Source organism: Mustela erminea, chromosome 4 (genome assembly GCF_009829155.1).
Source record: "Mustela erminea isolate mMusErm1 chromosome 4, mMusErm1.Pri, whole genome shotgun sequence".
Taxonomy (NCBI): domain Eukaryota; kingdom Metazoa; phylum Chordata; class Mammalia; order Carnivora; family Mustelidae; genus Mustela; species Mustela erminea.
The window spans coordinates 54,414,366-54,429,172 of record NC_045617.1 but is presented as its reverse complement, the minus strand read 5'-3'; the positions used below and the strand labels follow the sequence as shown (position 1 = coordinate 54,429,172).

The window sequence follows — 14,807 nt, the reverse complement described above, 5'->3', positions numbered from 1 at the left end:
GCCTTCGGCTCGGGTCGTGATCTCAGGGTCCTGGGATTGAGCCCCGCGTCGGGCTCTCTGCTCAGCGGGGAGCCTGCTTCCTCCTCTCTCTGCCTGCCTCTCTGCCTGCTTGTGATCTCTCTCTGTCAAATAAATAAATAAAATCTTTAAAAAATAAATAAATAAAATAAAATGGTTACTCTTTTTAATCTTCAATTTTTCTTAAAGCATTATGTGTTCTATTTATCTCTTCTATATTTTTTCTGGCTTAGACTTTATTTTATAAATAAGTTCTTTTCTTTTGAAGAATTTATTTATTTATTTGAGAGAGAGAAAGAGCAAGAGAGAGTGAGAAAGAGCGTGAAGTGGGGCAGAGGGAGAAGGAGAGCAGACTCCGCAGGGGAGTCTGATGTGGGTTTCGATCCCAGGACCCTGGGATCATGACCTGAGCTGAAGACAGATTCTTAACCTACTAAGCCACCCAGGTACCCCCAGAAATAAAATTCTGTTCTTTTCTTTATCATTCTTCCCTGAGCTCTATCTCATTTCAAGGTTTTTTTCCCAATTTATTTTATTCTTTTAGATATTGTATCATTTTCTTGATATGTTTTATATTGTTTTGAAGTATTAGTTTATGTTTCTTATCTGTTTAAGAACATGACTCTCTGGCTTGCTTTCATTGTTTTTAGGGATGTTATCATGTATTTCCTTTTCTTTCTTCTTAAAATAACTCTGTATGGATTTGACCTTAATCCCCTAAATTGCTCATTTTTATTAGAATATTAATATTAGGAATAGAATTAGATATTAATATTAACATTAATGAATATTAAGAATAGACTTATAGAATATTAATATTAATATTAAGAATATTAATATGGAAATTAATATTCTTGAACTTTAGATTAACATTTCCAATTTCATGGACCTAGAACTCCCCCTCCTGTTGTTGTTATTCTTGTTGTTTTTAGAGAGACAGTGTGCATGCGCACAAGATGAGTAGGGATAGAGAGAGGAGAGAGAGAATCTTAAGCAGGATCTACACCCAGTGCAAAGCCCAGTGATGCGGGGCTCAGTCTCACGACCCTGAAATCATGACCTAAGCCAAAATCAAGAGTCCGTGACTTAAATGACTGAGCCTCCCCAGGTGCCCACCTTCCTCTTGTTTTTGTGAAGTGTTTGAAAATACAGTGGCAGGTGCTTAGGTGGCTCAGTTGGTTAAGTGATGGCCTTTGGCTCAGGTCATGATCCCAGAGTCCCGGGATCAAGTCAGGCCTCGGGTTCCCAGCTCCATGGGAAATCTGCTTCTCCCTCCGACCTTCTCCCCACTCATGCTCTCTCTCACCCTCTCTCTCAAATAAATAAATAAAATTAAAAAAAAAATACAGTGGCTTGCTTTCTGAGGTTTCTCAGCTCTCTTCCTTTTTCCTATTTTTTTGCCTTTAAATTCTCTTTTTTCTTTATTATTTTTATTCTTGTTATTTAATTATTTTTATTAACATATAGTGTATTATTTGCCCCAGGGTGACAGGTCTATGAATCATCAGGCTTAGACATTTCATAGCACTCACCATAGTACATACCCTCCCCGATGTCCATAACCCAACCCCTTTTTCCTATCTTTATACAGACTTCCCTTTTTCCTTTGACTCTTCAAACCATCTCCTGAATAGTTGTGATTTGGTTGCCAAGAATTTCACCTCGTTGAGGGGTATGGTCCTCGAAGGAAGTTTTTGCTAGTTATTTTTGAGAACTTAGAGGTCCAGACTACTCCAGTGACTTAAGAGCTCATCATCTGCTATGATAGTGTGAAACCAGCCCCTCCTAGTTTTGGCTGCTGTTTTCAAACTGTCTTGCAGAACATTCAGATAAGTACCTTTGGTTCTTCTGGAGTTCTTTTATCTGTTTGTTGCTCATTGCTTTCTTCTGCTTCCTCCTTCACAAATGCTGATTTCCTGCAGGTTTTGAAGCTGTCGGGATAGAGCTCACTTTTATTTTGGGGTTGATGAGGTTACCTTTTTACTTAGTTTTGGTGTCAATGTTACCTATGGATTTTTGTTGTTGCTATTCGAATTTCTCAATAATTTTATTTTTTTTAAAGATTTTATTTATTTATTTGACAGACAGAGATTGCAAGTAGGCAGAGAGGCAAGCAGAGAGAGAGAAGGAGGAGGAAGCAGGCTCCCCGTGGAGCAGAGAGCAAGATGCGGGGCTAGATCCCAGGACCCTGAGATCATGAGGCAGAAGCTGAAGGCAGAGGCTTTAATTCACTGAGCCACCCAGGTGCCCCTGCTATTCGAATTTCTGTGTGCTTCTATGGGTGGAATTCGGCGGATTAAAAAACAGAAGCCTCTTCTACAGCTATCTGCCCCAACTTCCCCCAGTGAAATCCTTTAAAACTGTAACCAGGAGGTGTTACTCTCTTCTATCATTTTTAAAAACTTTGTATGTATTGCATTTAGAATAAAAGGCAAAGTCCTCACCATAACTTAAAAGGTCATAAATAACTTGGCCTTTGCTTACCCCTATTTTATACACATTTCCGCATATTCTCTTCACTGTAAGTTCACTGACCTTTTGTGATCTTCTGTGACAACCTTGGTTGTCACAACCAAGGTTGTCTCCACCTTAGAATTTCCTGTTTGCTTGTGTTTTTTTTTTTTCCCCATCTAGAAAATTCTTTACCCAGCTGTCCTCATGGCTGAATCATTCTCATTCTTTAGCTCTCAGTACAATTGCCATGTCCTCAGAAGGGACTTCCTGAAAACTTTTTTTTTTTAGGGAGAGAGCACACACATGATGGGAGCTGGGGGTGGGGGCTAGGGGGGTTGATCCAGAGGGAGAAGGAGAGAATCCCAAGCAGTCTTCATGCTCAGCACTGGAGCCTGATATGTGACTTGATATCATAACCCTGAGATCATGACCTGAGCCAAAATCAAGAGTCAAACACTTAACTGACTGAGCCATCAGGCGCCCCTCTCTGAATACTCTTTCTAAATTATCATTCCCCTTCCCAGTGTGGTCATTCTCTGTCCCGTCATGCCATTCATTTCCTCATAGCATTTATCCTATATTGTCTTACTTATTTGTTAGGTGTTTATGTCCTTATCTTTGTATTAGTCTAATGTACACTGTGGTATGTCTCCAAGAAGCGTTTTTAGACATGAAAGTTTATTGCCCCAGTTATAGGAATCACTTCCAAAAAACAGCCCTTCATTGTCAGTTTTCTTCAGTGAGTGCCTTTCCAGTCCTTTAACCTCCACTCTATAGGGCTGTCTCAGCTTCAGACCTCCCTGTGGGGTCAGCTCCATTGAATCTCCACTGTTATTCCATTACAGCCCTACGTAGTTTGCCTCTGTCATCATCCATTCCACAACGAGCACAATGAGTAGGACTATGATGGTCACAGGGACAGGGGATCTGCATGAGCCCAACAGCATGGCTTCCCATTTACTAAGTCTGGTCTAGCTACTGCTACAGCCAATTGTAGCAGTAACTTGCAAGTAACAGAAATAATCCCTTCCTATTAAATATTTTGGGAGCTATAGTTCACACTATTAACTTTTTGCCCTCTGGTTTCTCCCAAGAAAAGAGACCTAATGGAATCCAAAGAGGTTGCTCATGGAACTTCTATTAAAAATGTATTCAAGGGACATATAGGATGTACAGCTGTGAATGCTATAATACACTACCCAGACTTTCCTTTAAGAGTGGAAGTGCTGTGAACAGAATTCTGCTGTCAGCCCCCCTGAGGAAGTGACTCACTTTAGTTGTCTCACCTGAAGTACATACTTCCTTTCCAGGGAAACCCATACACTGTGATTGGTCACTGCAGGTTTATAAAGGCCAGCCCCATTTATCCAACCTGGATCAAGTCTCAAAGATACCAATAGCCCAACTTTGCCCTCTGCCCAATCCATAGATGTTGATCCCAAAGGCACTCCCTAATAATCTCCTATATGAAAATAACTGTTTCAGAGTCTGCTGCCAGGGACCCCAACCTTTAACAATTAGTAAGAATTGCCTTAGGCTTCACACGGCAGAAACCCTACCATCGTGGCTAACCCAAGTAGTTGGTGGTATAGCTCTAAATAAAAGGAACATTGTCTGCATGCTGGCATCAAGGAACTAGGTTCCTTCCAGTTTTCTGCTATGTTGCTACTGGACTATGGATTTCATCTCCATATAAGGAGATGGTTGCTCCACTTCTAGGCATCATTCTTACATTCTAGGGAAGAAGGGTGGTGAGTGAAGAGCATAAGAGAAAGGAGCATGCCTTTGAAGACTTTCAAAGAAGTCCTACTTTCAACTTAAAAATATTTCTTAATGGCCAGAATGGGTCATTTTGCCATCCTTAGCTGCACAGAAGATTAAGAAGGTATTTTGAACAGGGTACACTATTGCCCTGAACAAAAGCAGGGCTCTGATAGTTCAGAATAAGACAATGAAATTACTAGACAAGCAGCTATTGGTGTCCTTCCTGCATAGCATGTAGACTCTCCATATCTACAATGTCTAGGTCAATCAATGCCTGCCCTGTAACAGTAAGCAAGTAGTTGATGATTGAATCACTTTTACTTTAATTGGGATGTACTTCCTTTTACCACATCATGTTGGAAATATAGTGATCCGAAGAATGTGTGGTTTGACTAGGGATGAGGAAAGGAATACCATAAACAGAAATTATATTAAAAAAATATTTTGTGGGAAGGATAGTGAAGTACTAAGATTAAATAATGTAATTGGTCCTCTGTTATTAAATGAAAAGGACTGCAAGATTTCCAATCAAAAACAGACCAGTATACAAAGCCTTTGACTAACTTATGAGGAGCTAGGATTATCTGACTTTATATCCCTGACAATGGCATAAGAGAGAATCCATGAACATCTGCTGATGAACATTGGTAGAAATAAGTGTTCCATGGATTAGAAGTCACAATTCCAAAGTTCTTATGTAAAATAATCTTTTGAATATTTGAGAGAATGCAAATGTATAGCTTAGTCATGTAAATTATGATATTAACACGTATATAATCCTAAGAATGTAAGAAATGGAAGCCAAGTTGGCTCAAAGAACTTTGAATTTATAAAACATTGTTAAAAAGGAGTGTATGTGTTTTTGTCAAGAAGTGCTAAGTACGATTTCCTCATAATCTTTGTATCATACTCAAATGATGTAAAAATAGCAGTTAGCTTAACTAAAAGAAAGAAGAGGACAGCTAGTCAGGATACTAGAGTGTCTGTCTGCCTGACTCTCTCCTTAATGCCTTGAAAACAATTGTGATGAGACATTGGTACATTGAGAAAGTCAGATTTGGTAATAATTTATCAAAATACAACTTATAAATCCTTTAATTGGATTTGTGCTTAGGAAAAATGGAAAGAGACATGAGAAAACTTGAAAATATTTGGCACCAATTGACACACTATTCAGTTGATTAACAAGTACTTTTAATTTCCAAAACTTTGTATATTTCAGGGGGAATTAAATTTGTCAACTTTTAAATGATTAATAATATTCATTTAAATTACTTAAATGTTATTTTCTTTAACTAAAATTATTTAATTTTTTAAAATTTTAAAATTAAATTTATTTGAAATTTATTTAAAATTAAATGTAATTAAAATTACATGAAATTAATTTAAATTATTTTAAATCATTTAAATAATAATTTAAATAAATAAATAAAATCATTCATCAAAATACAGCTTTGTAAGAGTTAGTTTGCATCCAAAGAAAAGTCCATTTTATAAGCTATTTTCATTGAAAAACAGGGTGCTTATTTATTATTTATTTATTTTTAAAGATTTTATTTTTTCATTTGAGAGAGAGAAAGTGCATAGGCAGGGGGAGAGACAGGAGGTGAGGGGGGAAGCAGGCTCCCTGCTGAGCAGAAACCTTGCCATGGGGCTTGATCCCAGGACATGGAGATAGTGACCTGAGCCAAAGGCAGATGCTTAACCATCTGAGCCAGCAGAATGCCCTGAAAAACAGGGTGTTTAATCCACATTTTGAGGAGCCTAAATCTGGAGGGCTTTTGGTCAGTTTTCAAATTTGAAACCACAACATTAAAATGTGTTAAAACCTTTGGAAAATGTTTGTTAATCCTGTTAATAATTTTCTAAACTTCTATTTGAAAGCACACATATAATATATTCAAATCAGCTGCGTAATACATTTAGAATCACAAACCTTGGAAACATATGTAAATCGAACCCAAATTGTGGGCCTGAGGGGTATAGATTCGGAGACTCTCACTTGTCTATGCACATGTGAAGAGCTGTAGGGATAGGACTTCCAGAACGAAATTGGCATGAAAACCTAAGGCTCATGATGTATGAAGAGAAAAGGAATCCATATTTTAATTCTGACCACTCAGTGGGGCAAGACTTCTAAGACCCCTGACAACCAGGGAAACCAGGGATATCCTTTTATCTCCTGCATGACAGGTCAGGTGTGAAAAGGCTCACCCCGAATAAAGAGCATAGGGAAAACTTTTAGGGTTGCCAAGGAGGGCCTGTTAAGCACATTTTGATGTGGTATCACTGACAGTTCTATTCCCTTTTGGACCAAACCAGAGTCCTGGAGAGACTGTGGTATGGTGACCCCAACAAAAAGCAAGTAAACAAACCTGGCAGTCCCAGGTTCTCTGTGCAATGGAAAGACACAGAACATCAGTGCCTCCAGCTTTTACAGAACGACACCCCCGGTTAGGAAGTAGGGCAGGAACATCCACTCATGGCTATCATGTGGGCAACAGTCAAGGTAGAAGCAGGCTCCTAATATATTTGGGGCATCTGGCAATGCCAGCCACAGCTGCATTGGAGTCATAAAGCCAAAGAGAAATCTAATGGAAGACAGGAATTTATGAGATAGCAGAGAGAAGGAATTCGAAAGGGCTGGGGTTCCAGTGAGGTCACTGATGGCCTGAGAAAGAAATAATAAAATGGAGGCAAACCAGACCCCTAGATCATAAAGAACTTCCCATTGTTCTTGTCAGAGATCTAATCTGTATTCTCAGTGTGGTCTATAGACCATCTGAATTAGAATCACCAAGGATACTTGTTGAGGCGGCAAATTCCTAAGGTCCACTCTTTTTATTAAATTGTAATTTTAGGATTTCATTATTTATTTGTATCATGTTCTTTTATTACTTGTTATCCTTAAGTTCTTACTAGAAAACAAAGCTTCTTTAAAAAAAAAAAAAACCATCTTTTTTCTCCCCCCTTTTTAAAAGATTTTATTTATTTATTTATTTGACACAGAGAGAGAGAGAGAGAGAGCAAGAGCAGGAATAAAAGCAGGGGGAGTGGGAGAGGGCGAAGCAATCTTCTCACTGAGCAGGGAGCTGGATGAGGGGCTCAATCCCAGAACCATGGGATCATGACCTGAACCAAAGTCAGACACTTAATGACTGAGCCACCCAGGTGCCCCTCTTTCTCTCTTTTAGTGTAGTAGAATACACAGGACATATAACTTATCATTTCAGTATTTTAAAGTGTTCAATCCAGTGGCATTAAGCACATTTACACTATTGTGAAACCATCACCACTATTCTGTTCCAGACCGTTTTCATCTTTCCAAGCAAAAGCTCTACACCGATCCCCCACTCCTCTCAACCCCCTCCGCACCCCCCCAACTTCTACTTACTGTCTCTGTGAATTTGCTGAGGGCCTCCTGACCCTAGTGGGTCAGACTCTTAGAGTAGGGGTGGGCAGAACTGACTCGGGAATCTGCATATTTAAACATATTTCCTAGGATTTTATATTCTGGGACACTAAAAAAAACAAAAACAAAAAACAAACAAACAAAAACAACGTAAGGAGTTACCCTACACATTCATTACTCTAGATCTTGATTTTTTGGGGGGCGGGGTGTTCACGGAAATATCTTTGAAGTGAAAATACCATTATTATCAGTCACCTAAGTATGAATGAACTTACCAGATGATTTCCAGTCAGAACAGTGATATGAGACCCCAGGCAAAAGCCAAGGGTGAAGAGGGAAACTTGACTACATAGACATTATTCCCTAACCCACCAGTGGGTCACACAGATAGAAAATGCCCACACAGACAATCTTTCATGGTAAATAGTAATAAAAAGACATGGTTAAGAGCAGAGGGAAGTTGAACAACATAGACCCAAAGCACAAGATTGAATCACTAAAGCAGTTTCAGATTTGCTCCAGTATTTTCTGGGATCATAACCCCCAGAGCTGTGTCCTCAGAGACTTTCATTTGGAGCAATCCAGAAAGTTGTTTCTGATTTTACTCTTTCCCGAAGGCTTCTCCTCTCCAGCTCAACTTTCCTGGAAAGCTAGGCTCCTTCTTTTTCCCTTGTAGTACACATATACTATGTATGTGGGGGCAAGAGGGTCACCAAACTTAACTCACTAATAACTCACATAATGAAAAAATAAGATTTCTTTATTTGGTCTGTAATGAATACAGTCTTCCTCATAAGCTCCCAATCACTGGTTAGCAGTAAAAAAACATTAATAAAATGCCTAATATGATTTATTTTTTGATGCCTAATATGATTTAAAATCCAATATTTTATGTTGGCTCTGTATTAAATCAGATAGTTCTTTCTCTCAGATAGCTCTCCCCTCCCCTGCTTCTCTCCCTATGATTATGACAATAAATGAGGAGAGAAGGGAGACCGAGGGTCCTTGAGCAAGAGGTCCTGTAGTCTCCGGGGTGATGTCCTGTCCACTTGATTCCCAGGCACCTGGCTGGTCTCTGAAGCTGAGGCATGCCATTGTTGAACCTGTGGTCTATTCTTTTGGCTTGGGCTCTGCTCCTAGCACCACTCCCCATGCTGACTCAGCTTCACTTTGGCTCCTGCTGGCTGCACACCGCAGGTCTTTGCCAGCATCTCCAGCCAGCCAACTGAACTTTCTGTCCACTCCCAATCTTCACTGTGGACTCACTTGCCCATGGCTGGCCCACTAGATCTCAACTCAACATCCACGTTATTCATGAAAACCAAGGTCTGCCTCTTCCTGATCATGCCACAGTATTTCACTGTTATTTAAAAGTATAATTCTATGATCTGCAGTTATCCCCAAATTTTAACCCTTATTTAAATGTATACCTTACTACCAATCTCTAGAATTAGTCATTGGCTATATAACTAACTCTTCCTTACCCCCAAACCCCAAAACTCCGACCACGCTTTCCCGTTGTCCCTCTCTTGATTTATCCCTTCCCAGTAAGATACCAAGTCCACTAGCTTGCTCGGATTTGTGGTATACTAGATCTGTTCAAGGTTAATATAGAAATGAGCACCTCAAAGGGGTTTACTTCACTGTCTAATTCACTCTAGTGGTACCAGCTTATTTTCCTATTTGCTTGAGAAATTTCAGTAAAAGAAATGAGTGATATTCATTCCACAAATATTTACTGATCACCTGCCATATGTTCACTACTATGCTAGATGACAATGAATATAGCTTCTTACAAAATGAATAAGGTCTCTGATTCCACAGAGGTTATTTTTCTCTGTTCCTTCAATGGCAAACTGAAGCCATGTTGTTGGCCCACCAAGGCAATCAAGAGGGGTTTCCTGGGACACAGGACTTTAAGTGCTAACACTGAGTCAGTATTGGGTCAATTGGGATGATTGGTAACCCAATCCTATCACCAGGGCTTTTGTCCTTGGCTTTTGCTCACTGGGGAGCAGCTCTTGTTTTATGTTTTTTGAACAACTATTAGAAACAGGACAGTGAGTGAATTCCTGTCCTATGTCTCTTTATATGAGGAAGAAAACTTTCCAAAAGCCACTTGGCAGGATTATCTTTTTATCTCATTGGCTGGGGTAATGTCATAAGCTTATGCCTATAGTGATAACTCTCAAGGGATACGAATTATTAAAATCGACAAAGATTAATCAATATTATTTCTTGAGATTGGGAACGGGCCTATGAAGCATATATCTTACAATGTGTAAGCACATACTAATTCTATTAGAAAGGAAGAAGAAGAGACAAGGGCTTCTCTATAGACAAACAATGGCACCACTTGCACAACATTAGGAGAGACTTCTGTTGCTGTTGTCCATCCAGTAGGTTCTGTATTTGTTAGAGCTCTACAATCTAACCATTTTGAGTATTGCTATTTAAGTTTGTATGGTTTGCAATCACATAGTTATATTTGTAAAATCTGAAGTATAATGGCAAAGACTGTATAAAATCACTTCCCTGCCCTTCTGCAAAAAATTTGTAGAAAATTAGATAAAACTGTTGAAAATAACCGTCACAAGGCACTAGAGAATGACTAAAGGCAGACAACAGATTGAGGAGTGTCTTGAAAAATTGCTATTGCTTCAGGTAATATCAACCTGAAGCTGCTCCCATCTTTTCCCTTCCTCCTGCTTAAGTATTAAAGAGCATTATCTAGTAATGGTGGATTTGTTTGTCATAGATGGTGAAAATCTGGTTGTTTCTAGTTGAAGGTGGCATATTCCATTTGGGGTGGGGAAACAAAATTTGTAATTTACCAGTCAGAGTCTACTGTTTAAGTCGAAGTCATATGGTTACCAACTAGAAATTTAAATGTGAGATATAGGAAGTGAGTTATAGAAGGGCTGGCTTAAAACTCTCCACAGATCTCCAGATGATTGCTAAACTACATACGCAGAGGGGAAATCTCAGAGAATGCAACAAAAAGTGGGATCAAAAGAGATTTGAGAATTTGCTGTGCCTTTGAAAGCATTCCCAAACGTACACATAGCCTGAGTGAAGAAGGATAGCAGTTTTATGGGCTCAGAGTGGCGGAATGTAACCTCTACCAAAGAGAAAAGAGAAAATTCTTCCAGGAAATAAAGAATGAAGTAAACTTCCCATCTCATTTTATGAGAACTTCCCTGGTAATGTAGCCAGAAAAATATATCACAAAGTAAAAAGAACAAGGCACACAACAATATAATTCATAAACATGAATATATATATATAATATAATTAACAAAACATGAATAATGGAACACCTGCAACATACAAATAGGAACTAGATCATGAACAAGTGAGGTTTATCACAGAGATGCAAGATTGGATTAACATCCAAAAATCAATTACTATAATATACCTCTAATAAAGTCAATAAATACAATAGAATCTAATAATAGAATAATGAATATAATAAATCCTATAATAGAATAATGAAGAAAAGTCTCAATAGACATAGAGAAAGCATTTGGAAAATTCCAACGTTTATGATTAATTTTTTTTCAAAAAGATAAGAATAGTTGGGAATTTTGCCCATCTAATAAAAATCATCAACAAAGAAAGTACATGTGAACTAATCTTGCATGTAATGGCAAGAAATGGAATGCCTTTTGTCAAGGATCTGGGACAAAACCTCTCTCACCCCTCTATTCAACATAGTACTGAAAGTTCTAGCCAGTGAAATAAAACAATCAAAAGAAACATTAAGCATATAGAGTGAAAAGGAAGAAGCAAAACTTTCTTTATTCACAGAAAACATGATCATATATTTAGAATATCGTAGAGAATTTCTAAAACACTACTAGAACTCATAAGTGAATTTAGAATATCAATATACCAGAAAGAGTGTAACCTTGGATTTTAAAATTTTCATCTATAATCACATTTAAAATACTTCAAAAAAAATTAAGAAAAGATTTCAAAGTCTTTGTACTGAGGACATAAAACATTACTAAGAGAAATTAAAGAGGACCTTAAAAAATGGATATATACTATATGTGTGGATGAAGAGACTCAATATTGTTAAGATGGCATTCTCAAATTGATCTTAGAATCAATCCAATCCGTGTCAAAATACTAGCAGATGGTTTTTATATGTGGAATTGACAAACTGACTTTATTTTTTTTTAAAGATTTTATTTATGTATTTGAGAGAGAGATTGAGTTAGAGAGCATGAGCAAGCAGAAGGAGAGGGAGAAGCAGGCTCCACACTGAGCAGGGAGCCAGATAAGGGATTCAGTTCCAGGACTCTGGGATCATAACCTGAGCCTGAGGCAGACGCCTAATCAATTGAGCCACCCAGGTGTCCCTAAAAAGCTGACTTTATTTATTTATTTTTAAAGATTCACCTGTTTATTTTAGAGAGAGAAAGAGTAAGCACAAGTGGGAGGAGCAGAAGGAAAAGGAGAAAGAATCTGAAACAGACTCCAAGCTGAGCATAGAGTCTAATGTAGGGCTCCATCCCAGGACTCTGAGATCAGGACCTGAGCCAAAACCAAGAGTTGGGTGCTCAACCAACTGCGCCATCCAGGCTCCCCAATAAGTTGACTTCTAAGTTTACATGAAATGCAAAGAACGTGGAATAGTCAAAACAATTTTTGGAAGGAAGAAAAAGATTGGAAGACATTCAACACTTGTTCTTTAGACATATTATATAACTTTGGTAATCCAGACTGTATGGTATTGGCATAGACAGAGATCCATAAAACTGAACTGAGTCTAGAAATAAACCCATGCAATTATAATCACTTCATAGTCAATGAATTGCCAGGTGATTCAATGCAGGAAAGAATAGTTTGCTCCAATAAATCAAACTAGAATAACTGAATACGTGGGAAAGAATGATTTTTTTTTCCTCATGTGATAGACAAAAATCATTTAATAATGAATGATGGACCTAGACAAAAGAGCTAATGCCATAAAACTCCTAGAAGGAAAAAAAAAAGAAAAAGGAAAAACATCTTTATGATTTTGGTTTAGGTAGAGATTTCTTACACAGGTCTAGAAAGCATAAATTGCAAAAAAAAAAAAAAATGGAATAAGTTGTACTGCATCAAAATTTAAAAATGTATGCTCATTGAAAAAGAATACCAGCAACAGACTAGGGAAAATATTTGTAAAACATATATTTGAAAAAGGAATATAAAAAGAACTCTGTAATTCAATAATAAGACAAGTCAATGTATATATGTCAGTCAAAGCTTAATAAAGGGGTATAATAAAATAAAATAAAATAGAACCAAAAAATGGGCGAAAGAGCTGGACAGATACTTCACAGTAGAAGATAAGCAAGAGGCAGAAACAAATACATGGAAAGCTGATGAACGTTACTGAATATTGGGGAATGCAAATTAGAAACACAGTAAGATTCTTCTATACACCCATCAGAATAGTTCCAATAGAGAAATGGAACAACTGAATGACAGTCTCTCAAAAAGTTAAACAGAATTGCCATATGATCCAGCAATTCCACTGCTAGGAAAATGCCTCAAATAACTGTAAACAGATACTCAAACAAATAGTTGTTCCCCCATGTTCATACAGCATTGTTAACAATAGCCAAAAGGTGGAAACAACCCAGGTGTCCATCAACAGGTGAATGGATAAATAAAATATCATCCATCCATACAATGGAATATTATTCAGCCTTAAAAAGGAATGAAGTTTTGACTCATGCTACAACATGGTTTAATCTTGACAACACTGTACTAAGTGAAATAATCTGGACACAAAAGGACAAATGTTGTATGATTCCACCTAAAAGAGGAATCTAGAATAGGCAAATTCATAGAGACAGAAAGTAGAGGGGTGGTGGCTAGAGTCTGGGGTGAGGGGGAAGGAATGGAGAATTAGTATCTAATGGGTACAGAATTTCCATTTGGGAAGATGAAAAAGTTCTGGAAATGGAAGTCATGACTGTACAATATCATGAATGTACTTCACCACTGAACTATACACTTTAAAAAATGGCTAAAATGGTAAGTTTTATGTCATGTATATTTTACCACTAATTAAGTCGCATCCATTCCTAGCAAGGTGTGAGGGTGTGTGTGGCGTTTTCCCCACACCAAGCAACAACTCAATTGGTGTCCAATTCAATTCAATTCTGACATTACCTATCCAGAGATAGTATCAGATTCTTCAGGGTAAGGACCACTCCCACAAGACTGCCCTTCACTTCAGATGCCAACTTAAAGTTTAGTTTGTTACCTGTGCACTGGCTATTAATCAGAGATTTCCAGAATCTCCCCCTTGGGTTCAACTAATTTGATAGAGCAGCTCATAGGATTCAGGAAACCAGTTTATTCAGTAGGTTATCAGTTTATTACAAAGGATATTGAAGGATATGCATCAAGAGCCAGACGAAGAGACATATACGTAGGACAAGGCATGAGGGAAAAGGCAGAGCTTCCTAACATGCCACTCTCCCTAACCTTTATGTGTTTGCCAACCTAACAGCTGTCCAAACTCATCCTTTTGGGGTTTTATGCAGGTTTCATGCTTGATCAAATCATAGTCCACTGGCTATCATATCACCCTCCATTTCCTCTCCCCTCCCTGGAGGCAGTGGGGAGAGTTAGGAGACTGGAAGTTCCAATTCTAACCACAAGGTTGGAGCCCTTGGGTTACCAACCCCCAACCTCAGGTGATCTAGGTGCTTTCCAAAAGTCACCCAATTAACATAACAAAAGACACCTCTACCATTATCCTCAGGAAATTTCAACTGTGTTGTGAGGAGATCTGAACAAAGAATATCTACAAAAATATGTTCCTCATAAATTACAATGTCACAACCACAAAAAAATGGTTAAAATGGTGAATTTTTTAAATGGTAAATTTTATATCATGTATGTTTTATCATAATAAAAATTAAGTACAAAACTTAAATGAACAAAATACTACTACATGCAACAGTACAGATGAATCTCAAAAATCTTCCACAAGCAAAAGGAACAAGGAAAGAAAGTACACTTGAAGATTATGTACGTAGATCTACAAAAGCAAAACTTAGTGACAGAAAGTAAATCAGTGGTGGCCTGGTGTTGGGGTAGGAGCAGAGGCCAATCACATTTGGGGAACAATAGAGCTGGTCTAAGACAT

General features: G+C 38.0%; 1 long non-coding RNA gene across 1 annotated transcript in view; it reads right to left on the bottom strand.

Annotated features, from left to right (window-relative positions):
- Window positions 1-1,594: 1,594 nt before the first annotated feature.
- LOC116588357 overlaps window positions 1,595-14,807 on the bottom strand; it is a 31,949-nt gene continuing 18,736 nt past the window's right edge. The window contains exons 3-4 of the long non-coding RNA XR_004284905.1: window positions 7,631-7,757; window positions 1,595-1,949 (exon numbers count right to left, since the gene is read on the bottom strand). This is a non-coding gene — a long non-coding RNA (uncharacterized LOC116588357). The remainder of the gene's footprint in view (window positions 1,950-7,630; window positions 7,758-14,807) is intronic.